General features: G+C 38.4%; 1 pseudogene; it reads left to right on the top strand.

Annotated features, from left to right (window-relative positions):
• Positions 1–13,667: 13,667 nt before the first annotated feature.
• LOC143547750 (LEAF RUST 10 DISEASE-RESISTANCE LOCUS RECEPTOR-LIKE PROTEIN KINASE-like 2.1 pseudogene) lies at positions 13,668–14,650 on the top strand (annotated as a pseudogene).
• The last annotated feature ends 42 nt before the right edge of the window (positions 14,651–14,692 follow it).

The following is a 14,692-nucleotide window of genomic DNA, read 5'->3' as shown; positions in this document are numbered from 1 at the left end:
CTGGAACCGGTTGTGTGAGCGTCAACAGTCAGATCCAATCAAGTTTATTAGAATAAACCATATGTATAATTTAGAAGATGCATTTGTGAGTTGGAGGAGATAAATTGTGGAAAAATCCTTCCCCAAGGGTATCCATTTGTTGTTACACTTGAAATGAGAGTGAATGAGTGGAAGGAAAGAAAAACAACAATGTTGATGATGTGACATACATTTAGGTATCTTGTATGAGAGATGGACTTATTAAACTGCAATGTATACATAAATATTTACAGGTTGCATCAATAGGACCAAACCCAATATAATACATTTAGTTGTACATGGATGATAAGTTTGAGAAGAAAGATGGAAAAAAAAAACTTTGATCAAGGGAAAACATTTGTATGTTGTGAGAGAGAAAAAGAAGAAACATGATGATTATACCCCTCTTCAATTCTTTGCCTCTCTATCCTTTTAGTACACCCCTACATGTCTCTTTTTGTTAGGGACATGCGTTTTTGGTACTGTTGGTATTGAATCGGTATCAAATTTTAGTTTTTGGTATCGGTACGTACCGGTATTTCTCGAATTTTGCACGAAATATCGGTATTGAACCGAACATTTTGGTATCGGTACCAAATATTTCGAATTTTCGCGATCAGTACCGGTACCATCCCGAGCTCATCCTTACTTTATGTTCCAATAGCATTCACTACAAAAGGTGCATACCGTCACGACCCGCCTAAAACTGGTTCGGGACAGCTCGTTTTTCCGGAGATTTCCAGCAAGTTCAAGGCCTTCAAGACTTAGAAAATATCTTGAATATTTTCTAAGAAAAAGCCTAGTGATTACTTAGAAAATTCTGGACCAAAGTTACTAGAAAGGTCCTTGTAAATATCATAGATATTTACTTGTAAAATATCTTAGATATTTGTAATATTTTAATAATAGAAGGACCAAGAATGGAAGGTCCTAGAAGTATGGGGAGCAAGTATAAATAGATGTAGGGCTGCTCATTTGTAATCACCAATCAAGTTTGAAATACAAAGTTTCCATTACAAAGCTCTCTTGTTCAATCTAAGTTCCCTTAAGCATTCTCAAACAATCTTGTGTTCCCTTTCAAGTCTAAGAATCGTTGCTGCGTTTTGGTGATCAAGGCTGAACTTAGAAGGAGTCTAAGTGCCGCACGAGAGTCTAAGGGTAACTCCATGACAAGTGGTATCAGAGTACGTCGATTCGATTGGGAAATGGCTGATTCAGGAAAGGATGTAGGCTTGAGAATTGCTGCTGGGGAAGGAGATCGTGGGCGAGACGAGACTTCGCACCATGGAGGCAAGAAGAGTCGTGGTTCGTCTAAGGATAAGTCCTTAGACAAACGGGTGGCTGAATTGGAGAATTCAACATTCGGGCTGGAGGCTAAGTTCGATGACGCTGTCCAACGAGTGGAAGCGTTGGAGACCGATCTAAGTAACCTTCGTGTGGACATGAAGGCTACTTTCGATGCCATGAGGGAAGAGATGCAGCTGATGATAAAGGATGCTATCATTCAGATGCGCCAAGACATGGATAGACAATCGGTGGACGTTCGTCGAACTATTCTTGGGCTGGAAACCAAGATAAACAATTGCACCAATGCTATGGTGAACGCTGCTACTGGAGGAAACGTCTTAGCTTTGGGGCCAAAGATAGACGTTCCTAAACCATCTCCCTTTATGGGCAAACGAGAAGCAAAGGCTGTGGAGAACTTCTTATGGGAGATGGCGCAATACTTTAAAGGGATCAGAATCATTGATGATCAAGTAAAGATCAACACGGCTTCGGCCTACTTGAAGGATACCGCGGCATTATGGTGGAGACGTAAGACGGTAGAAATCGAAGAAGGTACGTGTCTTATGAATACGTGGGCTGATTTTTGAATACACTTCAATAATCCTTGAGATACCGGACCTGACGGAGAAAGACCGTCTCTTCAACTTTCTCGCTGGCCTACAAGCTTGGGCTAGAGTGGAACTTAAACGAAGGGGTGTCCAAGATCTTTCTTCAGCCATTGCTATAGCTGAAGGGCTCAACGACTACCCTCGAAAAGATATGGAGAATAAGAAGCCCAAGGATCGGAAGCCTAGCCACGAGAAAGGTGGGGGAGCAAAGCCACATCAGCCCAACGACCATAAGGCTACGCCGCAATGGAAAGCTCGCGATAAGAAGCCCATGAAGACGGATGATCATTGCTTTATTTGTGACGGGCTTGGACATCGAGCTACGGAATGTCCAAAGAAGGCCAGCCTACATGCCATGATCGCCCGAGAAGAATGTTGTAAGGAGGACAATGATACTTGCATGGGGTTGATGCAAGTGTTTAATGCGATCAAGTCACAAGTCGATGCCGATCCACGCCGAACAAAGGGCTACAATTTGTTCGTGCGAAGATAAGGGGAAGTGAGGTCCGTGCCATGGTTGACACGGGTGCCACTCACAATTTCATGGCCGTTGAAGAGGCTAAGCGGCTAGGTGTTAACATAGTTCAAGGGAATGATGCCATCAAGATTGTCAACACCACCGCTAAGCCAATACGTGGGGAAGCCAAGAACATCCACGTTCATATTGGAGATTGGGCTGGGCAGATTAACTTCACCATTGTTGAAATGAACGATTTCAAGGTGGTGCTAGGCATGGAGTTCTTTGATCAAGTAAGGGCCATTCTATTGCCATCCGCCAACTCTATTTGCATTCCTTGTGAAGGGAAGACTTGTATGGTGAATACGGAACGTGGGTCGAAGGAAGGTCCGAATACCATTTCAGCCATACAATTCAGAAAGGGATGCAACAAAAAGGAGTTATGCTACTTGGCTGTAGCAAAGGTGGAGGCTCAAGTAGATAAGCCGGTTGCCGTGCCAACCAAGATCAAAGAAGTTTTGGAGGACTTTAAGGATGTTATGCCCGTAGAGCTGCCCAAGAGACTTCCTCCACGTCGAGAGGTCGATCATGAGATCGAATTGGAACAAGGTGCAAAGCCCCCGTCCAAGGCACCTTACCGAATGCCACCACTCGAGTTGGAGGAGTTACGTAGACAACTAAAGGAGTTGCTGGATGCCGGGTACATACGTCCCTCCAAAGCCCCATATGGTGCTCCGGTTCTATTTCAAAGGAAGAAGGATGGAACGTTGCGCATGTGTATTGACTACCGGGCGCTTAACAAAATAACGGTGAAAAACAAGTACCCGATACCGCTAATTGCTGACTTGTTCGATCAACTTGGCAATGCTAAGTACTTTTCGAAGCTGGATTTGCGGTCGGGCTACTATCAAGTAAGAATCACCGAGGGGGACGAGGCCAAGACACCTTGCATCACAAGGTATGGATCGTATGAATTTCTCATGATGCCGTTTGGCCTTAAAAATTCTCCAGCAACGTTTTGTACCTTGATGAACAAGCTCTTCCATCCATTATTGGATAAGTTTGTGGTGGTGTACTTGGACGACATTGTAGTATATAGCCGCACCATGGAGGATCATGTGGCGCACTTGCGGCAAGTATTCCAAGTACTACGAGAGAACGAGCTTTATGTCAAGTTGGAGAAATGCTCGTTCGCCCAAGATGAGGTGGAGTTCTTGGGCCACCCGATCAAAGAAGGTAAACTCATGATGGATGAAGCGAAGATTAAAGCTATTCAAGAATGGGAGGCACCAACCAAGGTTCCGGAGTTACGCTCATTCCTTGGGTTGGTTAACTATTATCGTCGCTTAATCATGGGGTATTCCACGAAGGCTGCTCCGTTGACGGATCTACTCAAGAAAAACAGGCCGTGGGTATGGGACGAGCGATGCCAAGAAACTTTCAAGGAGTTAAAGGAGGCGGTCATGTCGGAGCCTGTCTTGGCCCTCCCCGACATAACAAAGCCTTTTGAGGTACACACCGACGCATCGGATTTTGTTGTTGGAGGGGTCCTTATGCAAGAAGGACATCTGATTGCGTACGAGAGGCGGAAGCTTAATGACACCGAGAGGAAGTACACGGTTCAAGAAAAGGAGATGACGGCCGTAGTACACTGCTTGGTACTTGGAGGCATTATCTTCTCGGGTCCAGGTTCGTTATCATAACTGATAACGTTGCCACTAGCTACTTCCAAACGCAAAAGAAGTTAAGTCCTAAACAAGCTAGATGGCAAGACTTCCTTGCGGAGTTTGACTATGTCTTGGAGTATAAGCCGGGAAAAGCAAATGTGGTAGCCGATGCACTAAGGTCGAAAAGCCGAACTTGCTGCCATCACTAGACCCACATTTGAACTCCAAGACCAAATCAAAGAAGGGCTAAAGGAAGATTCTTTTGCAAAGCATCTCTTCACCTTAGCCCAAGAAGGCAAGACAACTCGTTTTTGGGTGAAAGGCGAGTTGTTATTCACCAAAGGAAACCGACGGTTTATACCAAGATGGGGTGATCTTAGGCGCAAAGTCATGAAGGAGTGTCATGATTCATTATGGGCTGGTCATCCTGGAGTAAAGAGAACGGTGGCACTCATCGAAGGTACATTCTATTGGCCACGTTTAAAGGATGATGTCGAGACGTATGTTCGAACTTGCCTAGTGTGCCAACAAGACAAGATCAAACAACGTCAACCAGGAGGTTTGTTGGAGCCTTTACCCATTCCAAAGGGGCCATGGGAAAGCATTTCCATGGACTTCATTACTTGCCTGCCGAAGTCTGAAGGCTCCGGGAGTATTATTGTGGTGGTTGATAGATTCTCAAAATATGGAACCTTTATCCCCGCACCTGCCGATCTAACTGTTGCTGAAACGGCAAGGCTGTTTTTCAAGCATGTAGTCAAGTATTGGGGGATTCCGCACGTCATCGTTAGTGATCGAGACCCACGATTCACTAGGAAGTTCTGGTGTGAGCTGTTCAAGATTATGGGGACTTACTTAAACTTCTCAACCAGCTCCACCCCCAAACGGATGGGCAAACCGAAAGGGTTAATGCCTTGCTGGAGTGATATCTCCGACACTATGTAAGTGCAAATCAAAAGGATTGGGCAAAGCTCCTTGATGTTGCATAATTTTCTTACAATATGCAGAGGAGTGAAGCTACGGGGAAAAGTCCTTTTGAGCTGGTCACGAGACGCCAGCCACTTACCCCAAATGCCTTAGCGGCATCATACAAAGGAAATAGTCCAGCTTCTTACAAGAGCATGAAGGAATGGCATGAGCAAGCTGATCTTGCACGAACTTCTCTTGACAAAGTAGCCAAGAAGATGAAGAAATGGGCCGACAATAAACGAAGGCACGTAGAGTTTCAAGTTGGAGACCAAGTTATGGTGAAACTCGTACCAAATCAGTTCAAGTCTCTAAGGAAGGTTCACAAAGGACTTGTTCGTAGGTACGAAGGTCCATTTCCGGTGGTTGCCCGAGTTGGTAAAGATTCCTATAAACTTCAACTACCATCAAAGTTGAAGATTCATCCTGTATTCCAAGTAAGTTTCCTCAAGCCTTATCATGAATACTTGGAAGACCCATATCGTGGTGTGTCTAAGCGGGCGCCAACCGCTTAGGTAACATCATTCGATCGGGAGGTTTCTGAGATTCTGTCCGATCGAACTGTTAGTCGAAGGGGTGTGCCAAAGCACAAAGAATACTTGGTCAAGTGGAAGAACTTGCCGGGCACCGAAGCAAGTTGGGAAGCCGAGGATACGCTGTGGCAGTTCCGAGACAAGATCAAGGAATACCATGAAGCCGGCACGATGAGGACGTCGCGAGTTTAGGTGGGGGAGAATGTCACGACCCGCCTAAAACGGGTTCGGGGCAGCTCGTTTTTCCGGAGATTTCCAGCAAGTTCAAGGCCTTCAAGACTTAGAAAATATCTTGGATATTGGATATTTTCTAAGGAAAATCCTTGAGATTACTTAGAAAAATCTGAACCAAAGTTACTAGAAAGGTCCTTGTAAATATCACAAATATTTACTTGTAAAATATCTTAGATATTTGTAATATTTTAATAATAGAAGGACCTAGAGTGGAAGGTCCTAGAAGTAGGGAGAGCAAGTATAAATAGATGTAGGGCTGCTCATTTGTAATCACCAATCAAGTTTGCAATACAAAGTTTCCTTTACAAAGCTCTCTTGTACAATCTAAGTTCCCTTAAGCATTCTCAAACAATCTTGTGTTCCCTTTCAAGTCTAAGAATCGTTGCTGCGTTTTGGTGATCAAGGCTGAACTTAGAAGGAGTCTAAGTGCCGCACGAGAGTCTAAGGGTTAACTCCGTAACAATACGCTAACATCCATAATCAAAACTGAAACATCATGCTCATTTTCACATTATTAATATTTCATCATTATTTGGTAAAAAGATATGCCTTAAACTTGAGTTTATCATCAAATAGTTGAATATATGACTAAATCAAAATGAAATAAATGATATCACCTCCTAACTAGAACTGGGTCAAAATAACTATAACCGATATATTAAATGTGCCTTTCATGTCTATTATTTATTAATGAAAATTATAATGGATGGTAACATCAAAAGTACTCAACACGTACGCTATAATAATCATGTACCAAGTCAAAAGTATTAAATGTTTGCGTCCTAAATTGTTTTAAGTTCACAAGAAATGCATTTAGTTTGTAACTTGTAAGTTTATAAAACTCAAAGCAAAATGATGAAAAAGAACCGTTATTCATAATTTAAAAATAAAAATAATTACTATTCAACTCAAAGCACTTTGACGTAAATATCATTTAAAGGTTTAGAATAGGGCTTTTCTAACCACACCGGAGGTGTGGTTAGAAAACCTCCCAAACCGCCGCGTATAGCTCTCTATCCATGGCATATACATGTTTTTAAAAAAAACGTGTTTTTTGTCTTTTGTCTAATTACCGCGTATAGCTCGATCAAGCATATAGATGTTTTTTAAAAAACGTGTTTTTTTGTTTTTTTATGTTTAATGTATATTTTTAGTTTTAATTTAATTTTATTTGTTTTGATTATTGTTTTTTATTTTGTTGTCTTATTAAAAATATTTTTATTGATTTTCTTTATCAAGAATTACAAAAATTATAACGAAGCAACGTAAATAAATGATATATATATACACACACACAACCATTACAACAAATTTGTACAAATAATAACCAAATGTAGAAATCTATCTAAATGGCAGCGACACTAGCGTGGTAACAGGCGACGCTTAAATCGTAGGATTATGTGATGATAATAAAACACAAAACCACCACCACGTTCTGACCATGAAGCGATCACATCGAGCATTAGGCTTGGTCGCGAGGACAACGACGACGTTGTACAATAAAAAACACAAAAACCACTACCAATACAATGAGTTTGTGCAAATAATAGCATCGTTTCGTTATAATTTTTATAATTGTTGATAAAGAAAATAAAAAAATCTATTTTTATTAAAACAACAAAATAAAAAAACAATAATTAAAAGAAAAATAAAATTAACACAAAAGGACAAAAAAAACATCTTTTTAGAAAAGTATCCTTATATGCCACAGATAACACTATCCCTGGCATATAAGGCGGTGTGGAGTGTGGTTAGCAAGACCCAACAGAATATCGGAAGGGCTATTGAAGTGTTTTTAGATGAATTTATGAAATTCACTATGAAAGTATGAATAATTAATGGATTCATTAAAAATTATGTAACTTTTATGTATTCAAGCTTTACTTGAGATTGGCTAGTTAAAAGTTTTATCGAGCTGAGCTTAAACAAGTTCAGACCTAAAAATTAGTTCATTTAATAAATGAGTTGAATCACAAGTTTTATTTATCAAACTCGAGTAGCTCGCAAGTCTAAACGAGTCAATTAGATGTATAGTTTTTATTAGCATATCAAACGTATTCATAAAATAAATATTAGTTTATATAAAGTTATGATAAAATAACTAAATAAACATATTATGTTATATTAAACAATAAAATAATTATATGTCAAAAAATGATACATGCATTATTTTTTATCTAAGACTCGGGTCATGCCTTCTATTCAATAAAAAATAGTGCAATATAATAAAACCATTTATGTGTTATGTAACGGCTCTCGTGTTGATTCAATAAGAAATATAAAAGCCAACTACTCCTGACTCGTGTTTTTGGTGAAATAAAAATAGTAAAGGCTAAGTAAGTTTTTTTTTTATCTGTTATGAGACGGTTCCCAAATGAGCTCGCAAGGTGAACTTAGACGTGATTCAAAGAAACAAAACAAATTTTGCAATGAGACATTTCGTTACCATCGGACACAAGACATAAATCAAATTTTGTGAAGACTTCGAAATTTCTCGACTTACATGTATGAAAACAGTGCTTTTTTTTTTTCATTTGATATGTGAGCTTCTTAAGTTGAGACTTGAGAGGGTTGAGCGGCTTTGCGTTTTAGAGAGTTTCTAAGTAGGGATGAGCAAACCGGTTTCAAAAATGTATAATCAGTTCCTAACTATCAGTTACAGTGGCCTACTAACCGGTTTCATCAATACTAGTTATTAACCTGTTTGGAGTCTGTTTCGGTTTCGGTCTGGTTAGGACTTGCACCCCGAGCCTCAGACTCTTAGGTTGTACATGTAGCTTCTAATGCCATACAATATGTTAGGAAACGAAAAACAAAGCTGTGAACTTGTGGGGGGAAAGGCGGACAATATTAGTTCGGCAAGAGCATCTAAGATAGATGTGCGTTTGTGACACCTTAGGTAAACCCCACATTAAATTTCATGTTAATATGTTTATTGTTCATACGGTTAGTATGCAAAACATCAAAGTAATGAGCATTATGATAACCATTACACCAATACAACTAGCACACAAAACCTCACTGACTTGTTCAAAGATAAAAAAAAGCAATCACATAACATGTAACAAAATAAACAAAATAGTAATTGCTTTTTTTCACATGGCTCCTCCTTATTCTTTTTCCTCTTACTCTTTCATTTGGTCGTTATGGTGATTCCAATTCCCGAGCAAACCCCGCCGGTAACCTCACATGCACCAACGACCGTGCAGCGACGGCAAGTATCATCCCCACATACGTGCAAGCAATGGAAAGTCTCTATAATAACCTTAACGCTTCTAACAGCAACTTTACCGTCATAAACATCACGGATACTTCACCTCCTTTTTACGCATTAACTCAATGCTACAGGGATCTTTCCCACGCGAGTGTCTTCCATCAGCCGTACCGCCATTCCAGGATGCCTTCCCAGAATTTCCGGTCGAGTTTTCTTTGATGGGTGCTTTGTTCGTTATAATAGTTCCATGAAGCTGTTGATCCTGCAACCGATGCTACAGACTGTAATCCGAGCGGGATAAGTCAATACTTGGGACCGAGAGAAGGTGAGAAGGTTGTTGAATTTAGTCGAAGTGTTGTGGAGTTGGTTGGAAACATTACCCAGTTAGCAGTGAGTAATGGTGGATTTGCTACTATATATGGAGTTAAAAGGGAGTTTATTATGGATTAGCACAGTGTTGGGAAAGTTTGATCAGTGAAGAGTGTATAGTTTGTTTGGATAAAGCAAGAACGGAAGCAATAGGTTGTTTGCCAAGTCAGGAAGGCAGGCTGTTTCTTGAGGTATTCTGCATACAAATTTTTCAACGGTGTTTCACAAACAGATAAGGATGATATGGATGGAGAAGTAGGATTCTCCGCCCAACTCTCTGGATAGGTCGTTAAGATGCATTATGGGAAAACCGTTAGTACGTATTTGTAAATTAATTGATAACTATGGTCCGGAACATAATTGTGAATGTCTTTACAAAGGTGTGTTATGGATTTCCTATTATGCATATTAGTGTCCATCTGAATGTTTTGATTCGTTAGTTCGCTAAGGTTTTGTGGGAGGACCATTAGGGCATGCTTGTATAGTAATCGACAATTATGGTCTAGAACGTAATTGTAAATTACTGTACGTATATGTCCCTTTTGGAATCTTATGTGTAAATTAGTTCTAATTGAGTCATTGAATCTCTAGTCCAAATTTTTAATGAAAAAGTCACTATGACATGGGAGAAGCTGAAATTTGAAGAAGCTCGGGATGACAAAAGAGTTATGCGTATCAACATAGACGAAAACTCGAATTCAAAGTTGGTGACCATGTATTTTAAAAGTCTCACTTTGGTGTGGCATCCGCAGATTTGGAACTAAAGAAAAATTTTGCTTCATTGATCCCTTTGAAATTCTCAAAAGAATCGGAGAAGTTTCATACCAACTAGCGTTACCACCACCAACTCTCTCACGTTTTATAACGTTTTTCATTTGCAATTCACGAAGACATGACTTACGAAGAAGAACCAGAAGCAATTCACGAAGACATGACTTAAGAGGATACAACAACTATTATCCTCTTCACGTCATTAGTTATCCGTCATTTGCAATTCACGAAGACATGACTTACGAAGAAGAACCAGAAGCCATCTTAGAACAAGAAGAACAAATTATGCGTAAGAAAGTGATACCCTTTGTTAAATTTCTCTAGAAAAAAACCACTCTTAACGTGAAGCCACGTGGAAAAATTGTAGAGTCTACTCATTAACTCTATTAGCGCAATAGAATTTAGTCCATGTAACTCTAAAGCATTATTTTATCTACATTATGTCACTTCCGTTTATATTAGTTTTGATCAATAAATTTTGAGGACGAAATTTTTTTTAAGATGGTAAGATTTGTAATAATCAGAAAAAATAAATAAATAAATAAATCATGAACTTAAAGTCAGTGAACTCTAAATATGTATATAAATAACGAAAGAAAACTTTTGTATAATAATAATAATAATAATAATAATATATTGAGCAGATAAGATTGTGAGTCATATTAGAATAAAATTAGTCACTATAGAATCATTCAGTGAAGGTAAAGTTGAGCTGGAAGTTTCACGTAACACCTCATCCATATCTCTTACCTTTTTTTTTTTTTTTAAAATAATCGAAGTTTTATATAATTTACTATAAAACGATTACAATAAAGTGGCAGGCAAACGGGCAACAAGCTGCGCCGCAACCCCCTTTTGAACAGCAAAGCCAATCCTGCTAAAAACGAAGCTTTGAGACCTAGAAGCTGAAGAGGTTCCGTGTACGACGCGCTGAACCCTACTCAAAAATTTCACAGCCTCTGGAGCCAGAAAACCAAATGTATTAAAGGCAAAATGGTAGAACAGACATGTTCGATTATCTAAACAAGCTTTCTCGTGTTTAACAACTTTGCCCGATTCAGCCTTCAACGCAGCCTGACCCACAACAAACCCCACGGTCCCTGAGCCCCAATAAGAGGAGACACTCCTGTAAGATCCACACAAGCGTGTTTCCCCCCCTGCCCACACCGAACACAAGAATATCAGCTGGTCGTAAAGTAGACCTCCCCTTCAATAGGATCCGTGAGAAAGTTAACAGGGCCTCATTTTTAGCAGAAATCCCTACCCGTTTAAGAACATCACACAGAACTGCTAACAACCATATTATAAATAGATGTTTGAAAACTGCTAACAACCATACTTTCTGATACTAAATTCCGGTGAAGTTAACGTTTCCGGCAAAACCAAAACAAACCCACCCACATAACGAATAGATATCTTAGTACTTATCTCCATGGAGATGTGACAAACTCGTAAAGGTTAAATATTCAAAAAAAAGCATCGTTCCAAACTCAAACCAACTTTCCGGCCAAACCGTACTTTTCGGCAAACCGATATGAACCTGAACAACAAAACAATAACCCCTGAACAACAAAAACATCTTCACTCCATAACCAGCCCCTACCATCTTTGAACCACCGCGATCGACCGTAACCGGCAATTCTTATTATAACCACCTATAGTTCATCTCTATTGTAAGGTAGTCTAGAACACTTAATTTTCACTTAATTAGATGTGTTATGTTAATATAAGAACCTAATACATGGATCAAAATATGAGAATTTGTGTTTTTTTTTATCTTCATCCTTGATGTGATGAAGAAGATGAACTAGTTTATTATTATTTAAAATAACACACTATCTTTATGAATATATGAATTTTCTTTTTATTACTTATACTTAATATATTAAATATATATACACGTCAAGTTTAGTTTACTTGTAAATTTGTGATGATTAATTTAATAATAAAGCCATTTTACTATTAATTTAGTGAGTAATTTTCATAACAATGTTATCTATTATGATTATTATTTTATTTTATATAAAACAAGTAAGACGATCACTCGATCAGTTTATTTCTAATGGTTTAAAAATTTAAAAAGTGTCAAACATATATAATACAATAAGTATTAGTTATGAACTAAAACTTAATTGGTGAATGAACATATGTGTGCGTGTGTATATATATATTCAAAACCAATACAAAAATTCCAAATATAACTCTAATTAAAATATAGCTCGTATATGTAGATAATCTTGAACACTCATAATCAAGTTAGTGTGACTTCGGAACATTAAAGGTACGGATCATTACCTCCACTCTTCATTGCTTTCATATTTAATTGATATAAACCATTGAGTTAATATATATTTTATAACTCCTCACGTCATTTAATGATCAATTCGCTTGGATGCCCGTTGGATTCCAATTCTGATTAAACATTGGATTTAAGCTTCAGGCCATGCGATATTATTATTTTTGATTATACCAATTATCGCATTTTCCGATATATGTTACGAATATATATTTGTTATGAGTTATATGAATAAGATCATTTGTATTCTGATACCCTGAGTGCCGCTTCACGTGGAGTGTTCCACGAGCATGTTGTTGCGGCATCGACAACATGTGCACCACCCGTGACGGTGAGATCAGTTCACAGCGTCTCTTAAGTACAAGTGTGGTACATATGGCTATTTGGAGGTGTATGGATTGATCCTATGATTAATATTAAGGAGATGGATAGCGGGTATGCCAACTCGCCATCTCGTCTAATAAATATGCAGGTGTAGCTACCTGTATATTGTCATGTTTTATGTTCGCTTCATGGGTACATCCTTATGATATGTTTTAATTTATTTTAATAAGGTTACTTTGCATCGTATAATCAATAGTAAGTTCAATCTATATTATGTTTTGTTAAATCATTAATTGTTTGAGCTTATTATTTCGTACTGAGCATTCGGCTCATTCCGTTATTTTTATTTCTATATATACAGGTCCCACAGGTTACTTTGGGCGGGATTAAGAGTGAGAAATAAAACATCAGGATCCTAATAAAATATCTTTTCAACCGTGCTACTAGTGTGTAAATTAACCTTAAATTTGCCTTGTCTAATGTGTTATACCTTTAACAAGTAAATATATAAAATTATGTCTTATGTTCAGGAACCATATTATTGTGACACGTCCAGCCCTTACGGGCCAGGGTGTTACACACCGACTTGTGACCCAGAATAGAAATTAATCCAACAAACACATGTTTTGTGTGGAGTACTTAGAAAATATTCAAACCACATTCCTTTTTATAGAATACCCTTTTGTTGAATTCTTGATTAACATCTTTAATATAAATGTTTTTAAATTGTAATGCAGGCGATGAAAAAAGCTGGATACTCAAAGTAGGTAAGTTTCACTAAAAGATCACTTTTAATGTAAACATCTGTAAAAAAATGTTTTTAGGTGTTCTAACTCTAGCTTCATGTTTTTTATCCATAATAGTTGTCGGAGTTGGAGCTTGTCTATTTTTTAGGTGTGCTGATATGCATACTATGTTACTTCATGAAGTTTTCACCAACTAGTTATATAGCCGCATTCATATATAAAAGTGAGGATGATACAAGTGTTGAGGACTTTATCAAACAATATGGATCCTTAACTACCAAGAGGTACAAGTATTCTGATGTCAAAAAAATGACAAATTCATTCCAAGTTGAGTTAGGCGGTGGAGGTTTTGGAACTGTGTTTCGAGGGAAACTATCAGATGGCCGTCTTGTAGCGGTCAAAGTTTTGAACTCATCTAGAGCAAGTGGAAAAGACTTCATTAATGAAGTAGCGAGCATCGGTAGGATTTCCCACATTACATTGTTTCTCTATTAGGGTTTTGTTCAGACAATAATAAGAGAGCTCTTATATATGAGTTCATGCCAAATGGATCATTAGAGAAGTTTATACATAAAAATCATGATTCTCAAAAACCAAGCATACGATTAAAAGTGCTAAAGTTGTACGATGTGGCACTTGGAATAGCACGAGGTCTCGACTACTTGCATCGTGGATGTAACCCTCGTATCCTCCACCTCGACATAAAGCCGCATAACATTCTCCTTAATGACAAGTTTTGTCCCAAAATAGCAGATTTTGGGCTTGCAAAGTTGTACTCTAGGGACAAGAGTATTGTTTCTATGTTAGAGGCTAGAGGCACCATTGGCCCAACTGATGTTTATAGCACCTGAAGTTTTCAGCAGAAATATTGGAGGAGTCTCCCATAAATCTGATGTTTATAGTTACGGGATGTTAATTCTAGAAATGGTTGAAGGAAATAAATATTTGGATGTTGAGGTAGGTTCAAAGAGTACAAGTGATTCATATTTTCCTTATTGGATTTACAAACGCCTTGAGGATGAGGAATATGTATTCGATGGTGTATCGAGTGTGGAAGAAAAACATATATGTTAGAAAGATGACGATAGTCGGTTTGCAGTGCATACAAACAGTTCCAACACAAAGACCGTCGATTGGTGAAGTTATTGAAATGCTAGAAGGTAACACTTGAGCGTTGGAAATTCCACAAAAACCATCCTTTT

The sequence above is a fragment of the Bidens hawaiensis genome, unplaced genomic scaffold (genome assembly GCF_021521415.1).
Source record: "Bidens hawaiensis isolate Kalapana, Puna unplaced genomic scaffold, B.hawaiensis_p1.1 tig00014826_1, whole genome shotgun sequence".
In the NCBI taxonomy this organism is placed as follows: domain Eukaryota; kingdom Viridiplantae; phylum Streptophyta; class Magnoliopsida; order Asterales; family Asteraceae; genus Bidens; species Bidens hawaiensis.
Note: the sequence above shows the minus strand (reverse complement) of the source record. Positions and strands in the feature narration are given on the sequence as shown.